The 20,705-nt window shown below is 41.1% G+C and overlaps 1 protein-coding gene across 1 annotated transcript in view; it reads left to right on the forward strand.

Annotated features, from left to right (window-relative positions):
• The first annotated feature begins 2,512 nt into the window (after nt 1-2,512).
• cskl (c-src tyrosine kinase-like) overlaps nt 2,513-20,705 on the forward strand; it is a 48,526-nt gene continuing 30,333 nt past the window's right edge. The window contains exon 1 of the mRNA XM_083919519.1: nt 2,513-2,725. The gene's annotated coding sequence lies outside the window, so the exon portion shown is untranslated. The remainder of the gene's footprint in view (nt 2,726-20,705) is intronic.

Consider the following 20,705-nt stretch of genomic DNA (forward strand, 5'->3'; position numbering starts at 1 on the left):
ACGTGATCTAAAAACATGGTGTTTAAAGTGTATCTTTAGGTGAACATGTGATGCACCTGGCAAAACAGTTGAAGCTACGAAAATGTCTAATTGTTAAGCCTTCAGCCTGGTTCCTCCGAGAAGATGCAGATGCTGGGGTGACCGCGGGTGCAGTGTTATATGTTAATGACATTAAAAAAAAATCAAAACCTTGCATCCACTGTGTGCAAACTGTGATAGATCATTGATAAAATACAACACCTCACACACTCACTACACTTGGTTATTTCCATTGAATGCTCCTATATACCTCAAATTCACTGTATTTCAGAGGGGAATGCTCTAATTTTCACTCCACTTTGTTGGTTTGACATGCATAGTTACTACTTTTGACATTAAGATTTAAAATATAGGATTCAACTACAGTAAAAGGGGTAGAATGAGCCCCACCATGAACAGCTGTAACATGCTACTTACAGAGATAGTTATCCAGTAGTATAACACTCTGAAAGGGGCCTTGCTGCATGGTGAGTCACTTTTTTACATTGTTACGAGTAAACTTAGGTAAATATGAATACTTCTAGCACTGCGATGAAGTTATTATACACATAATAGGCTTTTTTTTTGCACAGCAGACAAGAAAAGCACAGGTGTTAACATTAACGATAGCTCTGTTGTATTCAAGTGTCCCATTAAGCTGACAGTGAGCCAGGAAGCACAATTTCAGCCCTCTGAAATGGAATGCAGCCATCATTCATGTATCTTGTGGACCTTTTTCAGAAAATGCAGTCTGTAAAAAATATCTTTACAGACTATCTATCATGTTTACAAAATAGTTTGGTTTAGCATTATAGAAACGTTGCCATTATTTGAATAACACTGCAAAGTAAGCCACGTGCTCTCAGTGTAGGGAATTGAGCTGCCATACACTTGACTTTCAGGCTGGATTTTTTCTCTAGTTTTCCATCTTAACAGCAGACATTTTAACATAGCATGATAAGCACAGGTGTAGCCGTCAGTAACATTAACTACAGGCTGCCTTTCATTTGGGTCAGGGGTGCCCAATTCAGGTCCTGGAGGGCCTTGTCTGGCATGTTTTAGGTTTCTCCCTGCTCTAACACACCTGTTTCTAATGATTTTCCAATCTGTGACAAGCTTCAGCTGCTTGATAATGAGCACATCATAAGAAAGAAAGAAAAATAACTTTCTTTAGAGAAAACTGAAACATGCAGGACAGTTGCCCTCCAGGACCGGACCTGGGCACCCCTGATTTAGGTGTTCCACAGGGCCATGGTGGAGTAGAGGCATCACTAAAGTTACACATGTGATTTTTCTGAATGTCTTCTTTGTAAAGTTATTATTCAGTGGGTTAAAATGTCCTTTGTATGCATTATATTTTTCCATTAAATCTTTTTTTTTGTATTATCAAGTGTGTTTTATCTTCCATTGTATTTTGCATTAATAATTGCATTTTAGTCATGTTTTTATGTTCCCTTCTTTGTCTATTTTCCCTTATTGTAAATTGAGGATTTCTTTTATGAAATAATTGTATGAAAGGTGCTATACAGATACAGTTTATTGTTATAATTATTATTGTTGTCTTATTATTTAAACATATATCTATTTAGGAATGTTCCTTGTGTACATTTCACCACATTTTGCCCATGAACAGGCAGACAGGTAATAATGCAGTGTAGCCTATATTCCCAAACAAATTGCAGTTAATCAAATTACCACAAACCAAGTGACATAAAATAAATAAAGGGGCCCTGGGGGACTTGTCTCTATTTTTCTTTGCCTATTTAATTTGCAACAGGATCAGAAAGAGTGTGTTTTGCAACAGTAGCTTATTCTACTGCTATTGCACATCTGTTTTGAATTACTACATGGAATATTTAATATTTTACATAATACCGCTCACAACAATCATCCTCAGGGAGATGTCAACTAAAAACACTTGTGTGGGACTTGCTGCACACCGTAGTACAAAATGTAACTGTAGCCAATATTTATATGTAAGGAAAACAGTGGGCTAAGTATTTCAGAATCAGAATCCACTTTATAGCCAAGTATGTAATCAGATTACACACCAGGAATCTGACCTGGTGATTTTGTGCTGAGCGGAGATACAAACATAGAAAAACCCAAAAGAATACACAACAGTTAAGTCACACGCAGAAATTAGAAATGACAACTATATAAGAAGGATCTTTTCAAAGTTATTAATATGGAATAGAAAATAAAACGCACCAAGATCAACATTTCCTGATCCAAATACTATCAGTACCTATGTCCCTTATAATGTAACAACACATTTTATATATAACTTTATAACATTTTACCACGGATTTACCCGGCACACAGGCAGCCCGCTCAGGGGAAACGTAAACACAGTAACAAGTCAGCCATCAGTTGACAGTCACCTGTTGGCCACACGGTTGTGCTCGCAGACCGCTCGCCCCGTGGCAGTGCTACTCCTCTGCGCATGCGTGTTCCGTTGACGGAGCGGAGACCATTTCCTCCAGCAGCAGGCCTCGCAGAGCTTCGCCACACACACACACACACACACACACACGCAAACACACATATCCAGGCAGAGTACGGACAACCATCAAAGCAAAGCCACGTTTGGGATTGTCTAATCTTACCGCCGCTAAACCTGGATGCCCCCCGAGCGCAGGAGTCATCCTAATGGGCCTCCATCGCTGATTTGCAGCAGCATCTGGTCGACAGTGGTATCTTCTGGGTGAGTTGCCCAAAGCGCAGTCAATGTTTTGTTTCGTTGTGTTGCTGCTGCTGCCGCCGCCGCTGCTGCTGCATCGTTTTTAGCTCACCGTGTGTTTTGTATGTGTATGGGTTTCCCTTCACGTTCGCTCACGTCTGTGAAACGTTATAACGAACGGGTTTTCACTGTACGGAGCTAACGTTAAGCCTGTTTGGGAGCGTTAGCTGCTAGTTAACATACAATGTAACGTCACAAACGAGACCCATTATCGGACACAATTCATGCTAGCTCTAAAGAGATTTTATCCCTCATGTCTGTTCCCCCCCATACACTCATTAGGTTTGACAGTAGAGCCGCAAACCTAAACACAAACAAAACAAAACAACGTTTGTGTGTTTTCCTTTTACCTACAATTATGTTGTTGTTGTTGTTGTTGGGGGCGATTTTGCGGCTGTGTCCAAAACCTCCGAGTCACCCACCTTCCTCTCCCCTGGTTCCATAGTCGGACGTCTTGGTCGCTTTGTCATTTTTGACATGTGTCTTTCCCTCTGCTCTGTCTTCCATAAGTATTTGTTGACACAGCGTTGTCCGGTACTGTGGGGGAGCTTGAAGAAAAAGCTGGGAGTTAGTAAAACAAAGAAGGACCCATGCAACATTGTGTTACAGGCGAATGCGCCGTTTTGGATGTGCAAAAATGTCGTTGAACTGACTGTAGAGGGACAGTCAGTCAGTGTATCGTTGAAATAACAGCCATGTGCATACTAAACTTGTATTAATACTGTGCACTGGCCCTTTTTGTATTGAAATGCGGGGAAGAGCGCTAAAGAATGAACCCGTCCGATAATGGACCCAGTGATATTAGCCACATCCGCGCTGCACTAGAACAGGAGGAGGCTGAGGGTCAGTCTCTCGCATTGAGCTACACTGATCCTTATCTCTCCACTGATATAGCTTTAATATAATGTGTCCACCCTTTTTCTTTAGCATTTGTATTTGTTTGTAATGCATGTCCCAGTGTAGAATTATGGAGTAGTGCTTCATCAGAGTTGTCCTGTTGGTAATGACATCAGATAATTAGGGGAAAAGGGGAAAAACACTGTTATGATCATACTGTTTATCCCATAGGTAAATAGTTTTCATTTGTAGCCCCCCACAGGGAGGTCAGAGGTCATGTTGTGCTACTGAACACTGCTGGTAGAGCTGTTCGATGACACTTCAGCATGGATTGCTAACACTCAGGTTAAGGAACATGGAATGCCTCAGAAAGACTTTGCGCTATTGTTAAAGTTAATGTTGTCCGTATTTCATGAGTCAGACCAGCATGAAGCCTGCCATCCCTGCAGCGCTGGCCTTGTTTGTGGGTTCCTCTCAGTAATTCAAGGTAACTGTCGGACTGAGATGTTGAAATGTGCATACCTTTGCAAGCCGTGGCATGACTCACAAAAGCGATGGAGTGTCTGTAGTGCATTGTTGCTTTCTAGTTTTCCCATGTGCTTTAGGTGAAGAATGCCTCGCTGCTCTGCTTTGTAACACATCTAATCACTTACAATCTTACTCCTGGGTTATCAGGGAACAGATCTTATGATTCCCTTATAATCTCTATGTCTGCGCTTGTTACCGCTCAAAATCTAATATATCATCCCTCCCTCGTATTGCCCATTTTTATACTGACAGTTTGAGGTTTGTATTATAATGTGGGTGGAGATATTGGTAACAATTTGATTCCGTAAATATTATTACTCAATTGGCTCATTTGGAGATTTTGTACAATTGAATTGAATTTGACAACACAAAATTGTCTCCGGAAGTGCAATTGTTTTGTGCATAATGGTCTAAAAAATTGTGAATTGTAAAGAAAAAAACCCCAACAACAACAATCAGTTAGTAGGTATCTATTGCTACCATATAGACCTAGATGTTCCCTCATTTTAAAGCCCAACACTGTAATGCTGATTACATTGCGCGCAGAGTGCTGATGAAGCAGCATGATATCTAGCTTTGGATTTTCTATTAGAGAAATCTCTTTTCACAAGACTGGTTGGAGTGAAGTGGGGGTGTGAGGGCTTGGCGTTCATTATCCCCAGAGGAATCTGGCGAACCAGACTGCAACATGTTAGGAATCCATATGCAGTGTCTGTCAGGGCTAACGTGCTGCCGGTGTGCTCGGGTGTGCAGCATAGTGCCGCAAGGGTCTATGCTCGGAGTAGTTGCAATGATCTTTCGGTGCAAGAATTGAAGTAATTTTAAGTGCAACTTGTTTGTTGTTTCAGCACGATGTGTAATGTACCAGTCCTCTAAACCCAGTGTGAGTCAGCCGTGTTAGTAGTGAGACTGTACAGCTCTCCATCTGTGAAGTCAGACTGATCTAGTAAGGTGGTAAGAGACTCACAGATTAAATCTACAACCACACTAAGTTCTTCCATTGCCTATTTTCTCTTCACATCTCACTGACTGACTGATGGCTAGATCGAAGTAGTCTAATCAGGGTGCAGCTTGACCAGGACTAGAGGTGACAGGACATGACTGTAGGCCCAGCTACATGTCGGCTCTCTTCCTTTTGCCAATGAGTTATGAGGAGGGGGGAAAAAATTGCTGTCCGGTCAATCCTTAAAGCTGCGCGGAGCTGAGCTGTGTTACTGTTTTATGTTAAGCTCTGAGCCTGCCTTATTTGCTCAGCAGGGAAGTAATGGCTCCTCTGTCTTTACACTGACCATCTCATTGCACATTTGAAGCCCGTCCAAGGCCCTGCTGACCTCAACACAATGGCCGCGTTTAGTTCGTTTTTCCCCTCCAGCCTCTTCTCTCCAATTTCCACTGTCTCTTTAATCAGCAAGTGCAATAACAGAGGAGGGATTTATCATGGTGACTTTGGTGCAGAGCTTAACAGTATACAGACACTCATGAGCAACATGAAATCACAGATGGTACAAGACATACTCTGCACAGTAGACTGTACCACTCTGCATATATGCATTCTACATGGCTGTCTGAATTTCAGCAGCATTTGTGTACGTAGTATCTTCCTCTTTTCTACCCAAATACACACAGTGCACACATTGATGTATTTCATTGTCTCTGATGTGGTATGTGCAAATCAGCTTTGCAGGTTTACTGTAGTGAATGCAAGATGCAAAGTGGCAAACAGCACCATGGTCCACTTGTGTCGGTAGAGTGATGGGATGTGAGACTGCAGCAGATCTGCACTGCACCTGCAGTTCTTCCTCTTTTTAAACACATTTGTATAGAACGACTAGGTGTTCAATACTGTCTACAGTAGTTTGTGTGATTTGTGGATCAGATGTGTCCTTCTGGCTGGTTCTTGTTAGGCTAATACTACTGTGCAGCCCGCTCATCATATTACTAATCAGATTATTGGTTGTGGTGTGAAGCAAATCCACATTACATTGGCCTACTGTTTGTTTGTTCTTTACATATGATAATGACGATAATGCTTTTTTAAAATTATGCTTAAACGACTCCATGAGAAACTCAAGTAACTCGATTAATAATAGTCAGTTACTGCCAATTCCATGATTTGAAATAGTTAATTTAGTATAACTGTACACAGTGCACTGTGTTTCCTCACAGATTATTGTTTCGGTAGCACAAAGGGCTTACGCTGTGGACACCACATCCTTGGTACGGTGAAAACACGCCGTGAAAAAGACGTGATGGCGCAAATTTCAAAGTGGAGGGAAAGAGAAAATAATCATGGTCAAACTAAACCATAATTCTGTACACTTTTAACAGTACACCAAGCCATCACATTTAATTTTAATCGACAACCGACTGTAGGTGCTATATAGGCCTCAACCTAGCCAGGCAGCCTAAAAAAAGTATTGGTCCTAAATATTTTTTCCACTGCGGTGTGACTTCTGTATCTTCTTCTCTGTTGAGCACCATGCTGATCTGTGATAGAGGCAACCCCCCCTCATCTCTTCTCTAGAAATCATGCCCAGTAGAATAGGGGCATTGTGGCAGCCATCTTGCATGCAAACTCAGCAAGGCCCCTCCATCTGGGCAGCGGCTGGTCAGTCAGGCAGCTCCTTGAAGGCCGGGAGGCTTCTACCATCACGCCTGCTGGCTAGCGGCACAATGTAGGCAATGAGTAGAGCCGCAGCCTGACACATGCCCAGTCTTTCACTATACGCCCACGTCCTCCACAGAGATTTCACTCTGGGAACTGTTCCTCACAAACCTAATGATAATTCAACATTTTAGCATTTCTTGAATATGCCATTTCAGTAAAGTCATATCTAATTTTTCCTCTTTGCACGGTTCATGTGTTGCTAGTTAGTTGTTATAATCACATTGCAAATACTTGCAATACACGAGTGTCATCAAACAACGGTATCACAAAAGATCCACGTTTCTTTTCTTTAAAATGTTTTGGTGTTCGCCACATTTAAGAGGTAATGGCAGTGTTTCCCCTACCATTATATTAGGGGGACGCTGCACCCCCCACCCCCCAACGGCACCCCCTTGAAAGTCAAGTTAATTTTATTTAATTGTATTTTCTGAATAGCGATCCCTTTCTTATAGAGCATCTCTATACCTTGTCCTTTTAGTAAACAAACTAAACAGCCTTATGTTATTTATGTTATTTATCTTATTTGTACGACGGCATGTAAATTCTGTCTCTACATGGTTGCGTGTTTACAATTCTCAAAAAGCGTTTGGAGACTCACTTGTTCAAAGATCGTTTGTTAAGGCTCCACTCCTAATGAGAAAAACAAAACTGAAACTTATCAGAGATCCTTTATTATTTAGTTCGAGAAGAGGATTCAGTCCTACAAAAAACAACTAAAACAGAATTACACAAAATGAAATTATTTCTTTATTTTGTTGTGCTTGAAACCATAAAGTGATTTTTGATTTAACTTTGGACTGTTTCTGTTGGGGAACATTATTTGGAACTTTTGGACAATTATTCAAAAGGCATTTTCTGATGCCGAGTGTAGCTCATTGTGCAATACACAGATTTAAACTGAGTTTGCATTGTGGCTCTGATTATTGCTTGTATGTTGTGATCCTTCTGGAAACACTGAATGGTATAATATAAAAAGCCTCATCTATCAGTTGAAAACCCAGCCGGCCCCCACCAGTTCCTGTAACCTGCAGCTGAAATGTTTTATTGCAATGTTCTACCTGAGGTGATAATTTAGAAACAGCATTGTGAGGAATTCCTCAGCTCTTGGACATAAATCTACCAAAACTACCAAGTCACCAACTTTAATATGTACTATGGGTCCTTCCTCATCACTCACTCACTAGAGTCACTTATACCCAGAGCTACCCCATGGTGCAAACCAGCGCGATGCAATGACAGATCTGCTGGATGAGGTCAGTCTGCCTTTTGGAGTTGTGTGAGACCTAATTTGAATTAATGAGTAGAAGTAGGAATTTCAGCTGAGGGACACTTCCTCCTCTGAGTGGATTTATCCAATAAAAACTGAGGCCTGCGGCATCTATTCATTTAGGAGTTGCACACATGTGCATTCAGCAACCTTTTGACATAGTTAAGTGACACTGGCACAGGTCACCATTTGGAAAGATCTGGAACATCAACTTTAGCTTTCTAGTTTCTCTATTTTTTTGTGCTACTTTTGTCAACAATAAGATATTGTTTATATACCAGGCCCATCTTCAAAGCGCAGGTTGAGATTGGTCACCATGTAAGGTGTGATGATTGATGTAGACCCGACAAAGATGCAGGTTTCTTCTGTGTAACTGGCTTGTCTGAAAGGCATATAATGAGATGTACTTAGACAGCCAACTAATGGTGTTATAATAGCATGTTGATATGTTGAAAGCAGTCGCCTCCTATATAAATGTACACAACCTAGATAAACAAATGCAGATATGTTTCTGTGTGCCATGTGCAGTCAATTCCTCACTAATATAGCATACAAATGGTATAATAAAATAAACGAGTAGTCTGTCAGACGTTCCTGCTACTTGTTTAATATTGTACCTGTGAGTCCCGCACTAGTCTCACATTGCCGCACTCTACTCCAGCACTGACATAGAGTTTGGCTTCCTCACACAGTCTGGGATAAGGGGAAAAAACACCCTGGCTTCTTGAGAACTGTAAAACACAGGTAACGGAAAGGGAGCAAAGGGAGACAATGCCAGATATCCGGCCATGCAAGGGATATCCCAGATCCCAGCTCTGTTATTCCTATGAGCCAGACTAGTCCTTCACAGTTTCCAGAACTATAGTGTGATTGAATCTAATAAGAAAACAGAAACAAACAAAATCTAGAAGTGATTGGGCATTGATGGGGAATGGTTCATTTTGTATTAGCCAGCCACAGGATGTTTCAGAGAAAATTGGAAAATAAACGAACAATTTGATAAAGTAACTTATGTTATAATCTCAACTTTTGAGAAGTTGCTACTTGATGGTCCAAACAGTAGCCTTTGTCATTTTTCTGTGTGAAATAATGCTGATAACAAAGGCTGTGCTTCTGTCAAGCCTCCTATCCAACCTCAGCCTGGTTTTGGGCTGATTTCCTTGATGATTTGAAAAGCTAGCTTTTATCTTGTTAGTTTTCATGTTAAAACTGCCTCCATCTTGCCAGTGTACACAATAATGACAGCCCTTTTAGTTCAAAATGTGCATTTAAAAATGTAAGCAAAAGGCATCATTTTAAACATTTGGGAATTGTTGGGTCTATGTAAATCATAAATAAGTCATAGTGTGGTATATACCTACTCTGTAAAGTGTCCTAAGATAACTTTTGTTATGATTTGGCACTATAAATAAAAAAAATTGTATGAATTTGAAACACCATATTATTAAACATTTGGGCGATACTCTGAGATTGGTTGTGATTTTGCCATACAGTTTAGGCTATACAGAAGCAGCTGTACCTATACGGAGCATATCTGCAGGACTGTTTTAGGTCAAAATTATAGTGAAATGATTTTTTTATTGCAATGAAGTTTAATTAGTCAGCCGTCTTTTTTCAGGGAATTATCCGAAAACGGACATTACCATCTGGTCATAACACCAGTGAGCTGTGCTTTGTCACATACACACCGTTTCAGGCACATATATGATGTGTTAAACTGATCTCTGAACTCAAGGCTCAGGTTCACTAGTGAAGCAGGAAGTGGACATGTGCCAACATGTCATCTAAAGTATATATGGGGCTTCTACTGCTTACATGCATTTTTTGATCACTCTGTGTCCCTTCATACAATAACATTTGTGCTGTGGTCCTTTCGATAATAAATAAACTTGATGGCTTTTTTCCACTTGTATGTAGATATTACGCTTTTGCCATTATTATAAATGTCCTAAAAGTAATACAGAATGAATCACTGATAATGATGACGATGATAGTAATGATGACAATGAATCCTGTCTTGGCAGGAAGGCTCCTGCACTTCCTCTTTTATCTGCCGTTCCATGCACTCCCGAGTAGTGATTGAGATATTGAGTCATCCAATGCACCTCAAAGATACACATACAGTATAGCTTCTGCCTTAGGGCGCACTCACACTGACCTTCCGTACCGCTCCAAAACAGGTTTTACTGGTAAAGCCTAGTTCGTTTGACCAGTGTGAGTGCAACCCCTCCGCGCCTAGCTGCGGCCAGCTGGCCGTCCATGGCCCGTTTGAGAGAGGTGGGCTTTTGTAAAGCGTGTTTGCACATGTACGAGCATGAGGCCTACGGCGGCTCTGACGTCATTTTATGTGCGCCTGTTCGGACATAGAAAGAAAAAATAGACGGACCATGCGCGGACAACAACAATGGCGGCGAAAGGTTCACGTTGGTGTGATGCGGAGGTGAAGTGTTTACTGCAGATTTGGTCGGATGAAAATATTCAAAAACGGTCGGACAAGACACACAAAAACTCAGAAGTCAATGGAAAGATTTGTAAAGAAAGGGACGCATCGCGATGACGTCAATCAATGCGTGTGACGTGTTACGGCATGATGACATATAGGCAGGCAAGAAGCATTTGCGCGAGGCCCAGGAAGTGTGAGTACAAACGGGCCTAGCCAGCGGGGGGAGAGGGAGGGGGGGACAAGTACCCTAACGCCCGGGGCACGGTATGGGCGGACAGTGTGAGTGCGCCCTTAATGACGTCACAGAGAGTGCTGAAGCGTAAAGTGGCCTTAATAAGGTCTCCTCTAATACAGGCTTTTTTTAAAGAAAGATTTTACTTTGTCTTTTCCGATGGTACAATTTCCCAAACTTTTTTTCCTGATGATTTTCATGTACATACGTAGATAAATACCTACAGTAAGTACAGAATGGATTTAGAGATTGGCAGATAGACATTTCTTTAAGGTCTTATCTTCTACATCTAAAATTCAAAATAATTTATTCGGCTGTCACTGGAGAAGCTGGCATCATATTATTCACCGGAATCTGAGAATCAAGACTTTTGATTATTTATTTAGCTGTTGCCAGCACAACAAGCTACTCTTCCTGGGGTCCATCTCCGGCAACACTGTCTAACAGCTAGCCCTGGTCAACATGTGGGCCAATGGCTGAATGTTAAACATGTACAATACAAACAGCTGGATGTGCAATGAATACTATATTTCACTTGCCTGTGCTCTCCTCTAACCCATCTTCAACCCGTATTCATGCAACAGATGTAGCACTGTGCTCTGGTGATCATTCAATACTTGTGATTATTCATTACCTAGTGGGCCTATCTTTCCTTGGGCTGTTCAACATTTCAACAGAAAAGGCAGCAGTCTCATACAGTTTGACATAAACATCTGTCATAATGAAGCACAGTTGTAAAACACAGTGGCAGTCTTTTCAGTTCTACAGCAATATCATCACTCCGACTCCTAATCCTATCGCTGACCTTTTTGGCTATATGTTGTATTTTTTTTGCTTATCTTGCTCATTAGCTTGAGGACCTGGTATAATTGTCATATTCAGGATTTTTTTGTGTGTGGTCCATGCACTCATTAACCGAAATGAGCCAGTAAGCTACTATAGTAATATACCTGCAAAGATAATGGATATTATATACTATATATTATTATACCAGTAAGTTATGGGCTGGAAACAAAATATCCTGTGTACTTAGCTATGAAATATTAAAAGATAAAGTAATCCTAAATCCAAGTAGTCTGGTCCACCGACAGGGACTAATACTAATAAAGGTATGCTTTCTAAAAAAAAACTAAAATGAGAAAAGCTTGGTGAGTCTGGACCATTGTTGTTGACAGTTTCGGGGCTAACTTAGGGCTGGACAGTATGGCCAAAATCTTCTGTGCCGATAGGTCATTTCACAATGTAGCATGCATTCTGGTAATTGGTAATTCTGTTAAATAAATAGTCTGTATAAAAAAACACATGGCAAGGCCTCGGTTTGTATATACTCCTGAAATATCAACTCAAAATGTTCACACTAGATTTTCTGAAAAAGTTTGAGTTTGTGTGTGCTTGTTATTCTCAGAATATGATGATTTGATGATGTAGTTGTCTATCATATGTCAGAGTATGATTTCATCACAACACAATTCAACTGAAAGATGATAGACAATCATATCAAATTATCAGCCAGCCCTTGGCTAACTCCCTTCACCTTAATCTACGGGTAGCGAACAGAGACACAGGCTTAGGTCTTGAGGAATTTCAGCGTTCATTCAAGACAAATAATCTGTACACACACACTGCTCTGCTATGTTACCGCTAAGTATACTCTCTGTCACAAACAGGCTTTCTCTCACTGTCTGACATCTTTGGTTTCTCTCTCTCTCTCTCTCTCTCTCTCTCTTTTCATTCACAATTACAGTCACACACACACACACACACACACACACACACACACACACACACACACACACACACACACACACACACACACACACACACACACACACACACACACACACACACACACACACACACACACTCACAAACAAACTGTTCTTACTGATGTCTAGGCCACTGCGTAGACCATGGGGTCAGCATCGGAGAAAAATAAAGCCACCCGTCTCAAGTTTCTGCAAATCTCTGTCTTAAGTCTCCGGGGAACCTAAGAATGTACCAACCATTTAGGATACGCAGCCCCCTCCCCGCTTATTCCTCGTCCTGTTTCAGAATTAACCTCATTGTGTCGAGTAAGGGGCAGGGTTTGGATAAATGTCAGGTTGTAGATTATTTTTATGCTTGTTGCCAAATATGCTTTGTGCATTTAACTCAAACAGGCAACCAGAAGATGGAGGAGAAGGAGGCACTTCATGTTGTCACTATGCTGTTATTGCAGTTATAAAGTACCAGGGCATTTGAATAATGCAGTGTTCCTGGACCAGTCCTGAACACTTTTATGTTTTAAGTATGTAGCCATATATCAATAATATGCACAGGATGGTGTGTTGTTGGTGAATCCAGCACATGTACTGAATGTACTGAAGTCTTATTGGAGTGCATTTTTAGGAGCCTGTGTCATGCTGTGTTTAACTATAAAATGCAATACAAGGTCAGGATGTTTGCTCAGGTGTCCATAGCGTGAACCATGCTTTTCCTGCTCTCTCTCTACTGTGTGTCACCACATATTATATAAAATACATCATTTAGTAAAAATGTATTGTTTGTATAATTGCAAATTAAATCTATTTTTTACACTTATATTGTACAAGTGTTTAAGTGTCGATGAGAAAGAAACAAGCCCTAGGATGACATCACCTCAGGCTCTTGGAAATTGCAACAAGTATTTTTCATAGGCTTAACATTTTTTATCAAAAGGTACAAGTAGCTGGGTTTTTGTTTTCACATAAAATCATGTTCAATGGAAATTAACAAAAGTATCATGATATGCATTGTTCATGGGAATATTGAATAAATACTGTTGTCCTACTCCTCAGGGCTATTTATACAGACTTCTCTTTAAAGCTGTTTTTTTTCATATGAACTCCGGACATGTCCATGTCCGTCACACATGTAGCACATGACAGGAGATTGTCCCTGTCAGACACGTTCTCACTTTCTGGAAATACTCAGTTTGGTTTACGCAACGGGTGGAACTTGGTAGAGTGTGCAGGAGGCCGTACGTGGCGCACCGAGCTGGCTCATGATGTGGTCATAAACTACATTGTCTTGCTGTACCTTCCTTTGTCTGACAATTTCAGCGTTGGCCCCTTTCATTAGATCACATATCTTGTTGTATCTCCAGTTAGAGACTTTTTTGTTGTCGTCTTTGTGTAAATTACCCCTCTTCCTCACCTTTTGGATGATTGTTTCTTCCGGTTCGTTGCGAGCCGTATTATAAAAACGTCATCAATGCACCCACTCACTGTGAATTTTCACAATGAGCTGCTCTATTCCAACATGGGCTACATCGGACATTACACAGACTCTGTACTTAGGAGCTGGTAGGATAAAATCTGTTTGATGTTCTTGTCCAACTGATTTGGTCATTTGCGTTCTCACATACAGCTCCTCCGGGTAATGTCTAGATAAATTCAGGGTTGCAGTTCATGTGTGAAAGGGACTTAAGACTGTATGCCTGTCCCTGGGCTGGGAGAGTGAACAGGGTTATCACTGCACACAGTGTGTGTGTAAGGCTTTTGTGAATATACTGAAGAAATCCCTGCACCCTGCTCTCCACAGGCCGGATTTGCAGTTGCTGCCTCTGCAAATATTGACTGCATTAGCAGAGATTCTCCCCTGTGATCCCTCTTGTGTGTTTCACTGTCCACCTGGGCTTTCTCACCCACATCATTACCATCACCTCATCACCCAATGTCCTCTTCCACAAGTGAAAACAGACTCGGAATGTGTTGCATAAATGCATTTTTTCAGCCTACACAAAACTCTTTATAAAACATGCATGCACGCACACACACACACACACACACACACACACACACACACACACACACACACACACACACACACACACACACACACACACACACACACACACACACACACACACACACATATTGGTTCAGCATCGGCTCTATCTTCTGTTAGTCTACAGGTATGTGTTCACCGTAGGCTTTCACTATGTTTCATTTTTCTGCTTCAGCTGGTGTGTTTTGTTTTCCTGCTTGTGTGTGTGTGTGTGTGTGCGCGTGTGTGTGTGTGTGTGTGTGCGTGCGTGTGTGTGTGTGTGTGTGTAATCTGCCTTGAACAGGAGACGTGTAGTTGAATCTGTCTTCTAGGTGAGGTTTTCCTTGCAACAGATGCAAAGCCGGTGATGACAGTAAGAATTTCCTGTGACCTGTGTTTGCAACGGAATCATTGTTGTGTGTGGTGGGAATTTTTTTATTTTTTATTTTAAAAGGGCTCAAACTTGGGCAAAGCTTACAGAGAAGTGACAGCACATGCCACAGGGTTTTGTCTCGGACTCCCACACATCCAGACATACTCACACCCTGCCCCCAGAACTTCACCGATACACAATATTTAATGTTCTATCAGAGCAGCATTGCACTGATTTACATCTGACTGTTAGACAGTTCTCCTTTCAGCTAATTAGGCTAGATTTCTTAACCTACCCTATGAAAAGAAACTAATGACCTAGTTAACATTGTCTCTAGGGTTGTACTATTGTAGTGGAAACAGCGATGATTATTAACTGGAAATTTTCTTAGATATTCCTCAGGCGGTTGTCAATTACTTTGGGGGACCAAATACTTCTCCTGTTGTACTTTACAGCAGTGTATTTACATCTTCAACAGACATAAAGATCATTTTAGTGTTGATTGAATGCCCATAGTTCCATGATTATTAATCATTGACTATGAAATGGTAATATCATGTGACATGAACAGCAGTGCTTATTCTAGATAAACCACATTTGTTGTTGCCCAAAATGTATCGTCAGCTCTGCACCAGAGGAGTTTTCTGAGGAACAACCTGCCATACACTTCAGAGAGTACAATCATTTCACTTCCTGTCAGTGTGTAAATATGCATGCAAGAATGTGCATTTTTTAAAAATCTGTGCATAAACACTGCACACAGATTTTCACTTCCTTTGTGTGAGCGTGCACATGTGGTTCAGTCTAAGCAGGCAAATGTGCCTGTATACCCCACACTGGAGAGAGTGTCCCACACTGTGCACTAATGCAAGTCTGTGGTTGTGAATTAATAATTCAGAGTGCTGGCATAGCTGGGTGGAGTCTCTATTATTCATGGTTGGCATTGGAACCGACAGATGACTGCTGTTAATATTAAGGACCAGCAGGCACGGTCCTCTTTCCACTTTCATGTCTGTCCTTGTCCTCCACCCTCTGTCGTCTACTGCACTTAACTCTGCTGTGTGCCTTTGCTCTCCTGATCTCTGTCCTCTACATCTGTGTACATCTCTCTCTCTCTATCTCTATCTATCTCTATCTATCATCTGTATCTCCCTTTTTACATCTCCCCATGTCTCGAGCTGTGAACTTTTAATTTAAATTCAATGTGCGTTCGTGGAACGAGATTTCTCTGTAATTTTAAAAACTAAATTTTCAGTTTAAAAATGTTACATAAAAGACAGTAAATATATTCAGCTGGGCCTGAAATTAGGCACATTCTTGAACAGAATATTGAACATTAAGGCAGTTTCACTCAACTTACCCTTATTTGATCATGTTTTTTGTCAGTTAGTCGGTTAATGGCACAAACTTTGTGTTTCCCCGCGTTCACTGTTTCAAACACACATTCCCTACGCATGAGAGAGGGCACACACACACTAGCTATGCAATGCTATCCTCTTAATGAGTTACGTTAGGTATCATTATTCATCTTCTTTTTAATGTTTGTGTTTTAATGGTGGCTGGAAAAGGGTGCATTACCACCTAAGTAATTCATTAGAAGATGTGTGATTTCCATGACGTTTTTCCTAGCAAATACCCCAATGTTACCATTTATATGTTAACAACCAATATGTTCATCATTTAGTTGTTTACAAAATCGCTAAAATGTTAATAGATTAGCCTCTACATTTTGCTCTCAGATTAATGCATTTCATTTTTTTAAATAAAACCATTTTCTTTCCGGGGAACATGGCCCCAGACCCCTGCAGAGGGTCAGAGTTCCGCCCACCCCAGTTTTACAAAATCCTGTGGGAAACCCTGCTCTGCCATCTGTTTTGCAAGAGCAAAACCTTCTTTTTAGATCCTGCACTCACTGAATCTGCAAATAGTCAATTTTTCAATTTGGGATTACTCTCTATGCTCAGGTAATCTGTATAATCTCTATGAAGCCAAATAATATTGTGTGCTTTGTGATTTTTAGGTTTTGCCTTAAGCTTCTCAGTCCAGATTTTCTCCCAATGTTCCTCTTTACTTCGTTTTTAGTCCACAGAGTCTGATTTTTCTCCATGGTGTCAGTGCTGCTGACACTGAATGCTTCTTTTATTCAAAAGATTTGGAGCTCCAGTCACCACTAATGCCGCTGCCATATTGTACCAGCACCCTGCTGTGGCTGCTGCTAATGACATTCTTTGTGTCTCCATCCTCGTGCTTTGCCTTCTCGTCTCCTCCTCCTCCTGGTCTGAATGGAGGCCTTGTCATGTGTTGCCATCAAAGGAGGAGGAGAGGCAATGAAAGCAGCAGCATGCAGCTTCCCCCCTTCCTCATTTTCTCACCTACTGGGATGTTTGATACCACTTCTGTATGTGTGTGAGAGAGACAGCATATATTAGGTCATGGTTGAAGAATATATTTGCCTATGTATGTAAATGGCAATATGTATTTTGCCAGAGGATGGTATTTTGTATGTACTTGTGTGTATGTGTCAGTGAGAGTTGAGTAGCATTGGCAGGATAAGGCTGAAGGTTATGTGTGCATGTGCACCAGCCAAGCAGATGTCTGGTCAAAAGAACACTCAGCCTCTCTCAGCCTGCATCCCCTCCAACTCCCAACTCTCCCATGACCACTAAAAGGTCGGATACTGTTCACATTTGAACTGATACTGATACCTGGAATTTGGTATTGCAAATTTGCCCCTACAGTCTCCAGCTTGTTAGTCTGTCACCGGGGTATAGAGCAGGCATCTCAAATCCTGCTCCTGGAGGACCGCTGCTCTGCATATTTAAGGTTTCTCTCTTCTGAAACACACCTGGGTCTAATGATATATATATATATATATATATATATATATATATATATATATATATATATATATTAATGATTAAACCTGTGATGAGCGTCAGCTGCTTGATAACAAGCAGAGAATTAGATTCAGGTGTGTTGGTGCAGGGAGAAACCTAAAACATGCAGGGCAGCGGTCCTCCAGGAGGCTGATTGTTGTCTGCATGGTAATTTAAAAAAGTGTAACCATATTTGCCAATGCTCTCAGCTTGCCATTGTCCTGGCTCACTGTGTCTTCAACAAGCTGCTGGGGCGATGTAGTCTCGCTCCGTCTCCATCGCAGCTCTACTGCCCAGAGGACAGAGGAGCTTGCGCTTATACTCTCAGGCACCGATTGATTGATTGATTGATTGTAGTACCAACTTACTTCGGTCGGTACCCTTAAAAATACTGAGTTTGGTACCTAACCCCAATCACAACCTTGGGCAGACAGTGAGTGTCCGTCACCCTTGTTACTGTGGTGTCTCGCATCGCATTTGCCTGCCCTCTTTGGCTGTTTATCAGACAATTCAGCATGTTTAATCGGTGGTGGAGCTCTGATTGGCATTTCAGATCAGTACACGAGAAGAGAAACGTAAGTGTGGAAAGTAAACATTGAGCTCTAGCGCATAGTAAATATAATTTCTTCTTTCAACATCAGGCTGTGTTATTAATGTGCTAACTGGCATCTTGAGCCGTCCTGTTGATATTCCGGTTACCCTTTTCAAATACTACAGACTACCGTTTCCTGCTGGTATGGAGAGTTATTTCCTCTCATGCATGTACAGAATGCACATGATAGCTGACCATTGACTGTTGTCTTTATGGTGTGTTCAAGTACAACTTTTTGTGGCCGGTCGTCCATTTAAAACAAGTGCACAAGAGGACAGGATTATGTAAAGACTCTCAATGGGGAATCGGTTCAACACTGCAGCTGGAGTTGCTCGACAGTTCACTGCTGAACTGGGAAAGGATCTGTCTCGACACACGGTGTCTGTGTGTCAGTGTTGTTTAAATCTTCTCTTTTGACACAATGGTTACTGTTCTCTAATTTGGCTTACAGTTTTTTTTCTCAATATAAAGGGTTTTGTTGAAGTGCCTTGGTTATTTAAAAAAACATGCTAGTACAGCAGTGGTTCGCCACAGTGGATATTCTATCAAATTATGTACAGTAAAAGAGAACAGTATTTCAGAATAAATCAAGAATTACTACTTTGTTCTCTAATTTTGATCTTCGGTGTATACAGTAAGCACAAGTTTTAGAAAAAATGCTCTTCCTAAAAGGAAATTACTACTATGGGGACTAACATCATGACACACGGATACAGTTGGGCTTATTGAATCCACAAGAGTCTCAGCTTTCCAGTCATACCAAATTTGTGTAATTCCAAGACTGTTATAGGACCCCAGTATGAAGAAATATTCAAATACCCCATTTTAAAATGACGATAATCCTTAGAAGGGCCCTGCCAACTTTTTCTCTGTCAGAGGCTGTAGCAGGCTGAGTTTTAGAGAGAGTGAATATATTGGGATAACACAAAACTAGACGCTCTCAGGAATCCGCCGGTACCAACCACCCTAGTTTGTCAGGAAGGGGACTAAATAACACTTTAGAGTTTAAAGGCTACATTTTGGCAACAGACATCTGTCATGTCCATTTTCAAAGGGGTAACTTGACCTCTGACCTCAAAATATCTGAATGAAAATAGGTTCTATGGGTACCCACAAATCTCACCTTTACAGACCTGCACACTTTATGGTAATTCAGACAGTTTGGGGCAAAACCATGCAGTTTTTCTCATGGCGTACAAATCTTATTTTTGCCTTTTAAGGGAGTTTCGTCACCCAACCCTAATAATATTTTTCTGATATAACCATTGCGTGATTTATTCCTTTGTTGTGTTCTACATGGCTTGTGGAGTTTATTCTGAAACAATGCATTTTTAGTCTTCGAGGGTAACCCGATGTCTGGACATCATTTCTAGTTTGATAAGCTTAGAGTTAACAGACACAGATATTGTTCTGATTCTAACCAGCTCAGGGTGGGTATTGTGTGCAAATTAATGGTGTATGGATGGCGCTCGGAGCATCGGAGGACCTCGTCGGACCTCCGCTGCTCGGTATGAAAACAGCTGTATAGCCTAATTTCTTCTTCGGCTCTTGAGGTAGCCTTCTTCAATTTGGGAAAATTGATGTCCTTATCATGGGAGATTGTGATCGATGAAATTGAGCAGCATTATAGGAACTGTAGGGTCCAGCGTTTTTGAAGATACCAGGAACTAAACGACAGGATAGCTCCATCTTCAACTTTGCTGATCCTGGATGCAGCACCCAACATCACTCAAATATAAATGGGGGGAATCCTGAAACTAGTACAAGCTAGGGTTGTCAAAAAAATCGACACTTGGAAAATAATCGATATTGGATTAGATACTAACTTACAAAAATATCGATACTAGTGCCGTCTCCTCCAGTTGACGTGTAACGTCAGCCAGCAGCGTGCAGACAAAACCAGACAGAAGCTACAGCTCGTCTCTCTGAGCACATGAACGCTGGTTCATCACGTTAACAACTCTGAGCTGACTGAACACGGCTAGCACTGCTGCTGGAGGATCTTTGCTACTAGTTTTAGTAGAAAATGAACAAAGCAAAAGTTCTGTTTGGAAGTATTTAGCTAGATAATTCACTACGACAGACAGCTTTTTAAAAGTGTAGTTATTTTATGGTTGTATTGTTCTAATCTTCATTTTTCATAATCTTCTAATCAATTTTTTTGTGATTTTCTCCCAGTGGAATCGACAATAGGTATTGAGTGTTTTCCTAGGTATCGGTATCGATTTTGAAATTCCAGTAGTGTGACCACCCTAGTGCAAGCATTAGCACTCACAGCAGGCAGACTCTTTGATGCAGCGTCTCCATAATGTATGCAATGAGGAAAACGACTGCAGCCTGCC

The sequence above is a fragment of the Echiichthys vipera genome (assembly GCF_963691815.1).
Source record: "Echiichthys vipera genome assembly, chromosome: 1".
In the NCBI taxonomy this organism is placed as follows: domain Eukaryota; kingdom Metazoa; phylum Chordata; class Actinopteri; order Perciformes; family Trachinidae; genus Echiichthys; species Echiichthys vipera.